We start from the raw sequence: 3904 nt of genomic DNA on the forward strand, positions 1-3904 counted from the left end.
TGAATTAAACAATCTACAGTCCAATCTTGACAATATATATCTGGAAAAGGCTAAGGGGGCATTTATTCGTTCAAGGGCTCGTTGGATTGAAGAAGGGGAAAAAAACTCTTATTTCTTTAGTCTGGAAAAACAGAGACAGATGAAGAAGAGTATTCGGAAGTTAAATATTAATGATGCTATTGTTGAGGACCAAGACCAAGTAAATGAATACATCAAAGCTTTTTATAGTAATTTGTATAAGTCTTTTTTTTCTAAAGAAGATTGTTGTAGATCAGATTCAGGGGTTTAAGAAGTCAATGGATGATAACTTTAAACAACTTATGGAGGATGCGCTAAAAATTGAGGAGCTAGACTTAGCAGTACAGCAGATGTCTAAGGGGAAATCACCTGGAATAGATAGGATAACTGTGGAGTTTCTGTCCTTTTTTTGGAACGATATCAGGGAACTACTCTACAATGCATATTTAGATTGTATCTCAGCAGGTAACCTTTCTCCCACTATGAAACATGGTCTCATCACTCTTATCCCCAAACCTAACAAGGATCCTCTTTTATTGGATAATTGGAGACCAATTAGCTTGTTATGTAACGATTATAAATTGCTGGCACATGTCTATGCTAATCGATTGAATGAGGGGTTATCGCATATTATTGATGAGTGTCAATCAGCTTTCATGAGGGGTAGAAACATTCATAATCATACCAGATTGCTGCTAGACATGCTTGATTATCGAGACTTCATTAAAACTGATGCTCTTATTTTGTTTCTAGATTTTTATAAGGCTTTTGATACCGTTGAACATACCTTTTTATTTGAAGTTTTGGATTTTTTAGGTTTTGGGAACAGCTTTTGTGAAATAATTAAGATGTTTTATACTGACATATATAGTTCTGTGTCCCTGAATCCTGGTATAACTCCTAGGTTTGAGGTGCTCCGAGGTATTAGGCAAGGGTGCCCGATTTCTCCTAAACTGTTTATTCTAGCCACCCAATCACTTATCATGCTCATTAATCACAACCCTGAGTTGCATGGAATCTCGATGTTTGATAAGGAATTTAAAGTAAGTCAATTTGCAGACGACACAGCACTCCTTTTAAAGGATAAATTCATGGTTGATGTTGCCCTTGGGTCAATCTCGATTTTCTCTAAAGCTTCAGGATTAACCCTCAATGTTAAAAATGTGAACTACTTCCCATCCACTCTTCTACGGACTCCATCATTTCTTCAATCGAGGTTAAATCTGAAGTGAAATATCTGGGGATAGTTCTATCTAAAAATGCTATCAGAAGGGAAGATGTTAATTTTTATAACCGTATAGTGGATATGAAGAAATCTCTGAGTCGCTGGCTTACCAGAGACCTCACCATCCTTGGTAGAGTTACTCTTTCTAAAGCAGAAGGTATTTCCAAAGTAATTTATCCAAGTCACTCCCTGTATGTGTCTCCTGTTAATGTGAAGAAAGCCAACTCGGTCATTTTCCAATTTTTGTGGAGAAATAAAACTCATTATGTTAAGAAATCACAGCTTGTTAAGGAGTATGCTATGGGTGGAATCAATGCTTTGGATTTTGAATCAATGTTTGGGACCTTTAAAATTAATTGGTTGAAAACATATCTTTCACAACCAGATTTTATGTGGTTTCATATACCTAGAAATATATTTTAAAAAGTAGGAGGGCTTGAATTTTTTCTACAGTGTGATTTTGAGTTGACCAGAATTCCTATTAAGTTATCAAACTTCCACAAACAAATTCTACAGTATTGGAAACTGATATTCACCCATAACTTTTCTCCACATGGATCCACCTTATGGAACAATAGGGTCATTGTAATCAACAGGAAATCGTTATTCAAATTTGATTGGTATGAAAAGGGCATTGTGTTTGTAAACGATATTATAGATGATAATGGTACATTTTTGGAGTATAAAGCTTTCTTGGATAAATATAGTTTAAATTGTACTTAGAGAATTTATCAAGATTTGTAATGCAATACCTGTACCATTATTACAGCTAATTCGAGGCACAATGTTGTATGCAAGAACAAGACCCATACCAACTTTACCGAATTTAGTTATAAATGATTGTATTTTGTTACATTTTTGTATTCTGACTTTCTGAGATACAGATTCAGATTTGATGTAGACCCTTGTGTCTTTTGTAAGGTGGCTGATGAGACTCTGGGTCACATGTTCTTTTTTTGCCCCGTGTCCAACGTCTTCTGGTCTGAGATACATGATTGGCTGTCACTTAAAATTGTTGGTGTCCCTGTTCTCACCTTGCCACACATCCTCTTTTATATGGATGATGTAGATTCGTCTGTATTAAAATTAGTCAATATGATTATTCTCATGGGTAAATATCATATTCATTGCAGTAAGTGGAGAAGTTCTAAGCCTTCCTTTGTCTGGTTTATGAATGATTTTAAATTGTTTTTCTCATCACTGAAAAAGATCAAATCTAGTGTAATTGCAAGAAAAATGTGTAGTAATATATCTCAGAAACTACTGTTTTGATTCCATTCTGTGCCACTCCTAAATGCTGATTTTATTTTCCATAGCCATTTTTGCCTTGTGTTATTTCAAGTAATTCCCCTTTTGATTTGTTTTTGTTTGTTTTACTGCTTAGTTCTTTTTTGCACTTTTAAAACATTTGTATTATATGTATATTCTCTTTCCCCTGCGAGAGTTTTTGTGATTTGTGATTTTTTGCAATAATAAAAAAAAAAAAAACACCCAGGCCCTGTGGTGAACTGTGGAAAGGCAACCGATGGCAAGCGTCACGTCGCTGCAGTGGACACGCACTGTTACAGTATTTTTGACAAAACTCTTTGTCCTGTGTTTTACTATGATCATAATCATGAACAATTAATTAAAGGAAAAATCATTAAATGATCATTAAAATTCAAATTTAAAATTTGTATTCAAATTTTTGTATTGATTTTGCATTCACTTCATAAATTATGTGGCATTGCGCCCTCCACACGAAAGCAGATAAACTGCTTTTTCTAAGTAAAAAGTAATATTGCAAATCAGCAATATTGGTATTAGCAGGGGCGCCGTATGGCCCTGTATTTAGTCCTTGGTATCGGATCAATACCACATTTTGCAGTATTGCACACCCCTAGCAGCTGCAGAGTGAGGCAAGTGGTTCTCAACCCTGTCCTCAGGGACCCCCTGTCCTGCTTGTTTTAGATGTTTCCCTGCTCCAACACACCTGATTCAAATGCATGTTTGTTACCACGACCCTTTTATTGGAATCACTTGTGTTGGAGGAGGGAAACATCTAAAACATGCAGGACAGGGGGTCCCTGAGGACAGGGTTGAGGATCCCTCTAGATCGAAGAGAGCTTGATCGACTGGTTGAGCCTGCGTGGTGTGTAACACTGTTCATTCACCAATCAGAGGTTTAAACTAGCCCCCTGACTTGGTGACGCAGACAACTGATTTATTTTGCTGAAGCAAGTTACACAGTGGATAAATGTAAGGATAAATAAATAAATGTAAGGATAAATAAATAAATGTGAACACATTAAAACGTAATTATATATATATACACACACAAATACATGTAACATTTATATATTTAGTGTCTAATTGAATTTGTAATTTATATATTTTGTATGTCAATTAGGCATTTCATTATATAATTAGTCATTTATTTAAGCTTTGTGTTATATAATTATTTATTTATCCTAGTATTTATTTATTTAGTTTTGGCCGCTATAATCCTCCATATTAAAGTACTGGAATGTGGTAGAGCTAGACAAGGACAGAGATGCCTGTTTACATTTCTGAAAATAACTTGTCGAATAAGAGAATCTGGATTATGCTGGATATAATTTACCCAGAAGATGGCAGTAATGCAACAAGATGAATGCCAATTGCCCCAGAGAAGAAGAATTG

This window comes from Hypomesus nipponensis, chromosome 19, assembly GCF_054491055.1.
Source record: "Hypomesus nipponensis isolate SF chromosome 19, ASM5449105v1, whole genome shotgun sequence".
Classification (NCBI taxonomy): Eukaryota; Metazoa; Chordata; class Actinopteri; order Osmeriformes; family Osmeridae; genus Hypomesus; species Hypomesus nipponensis.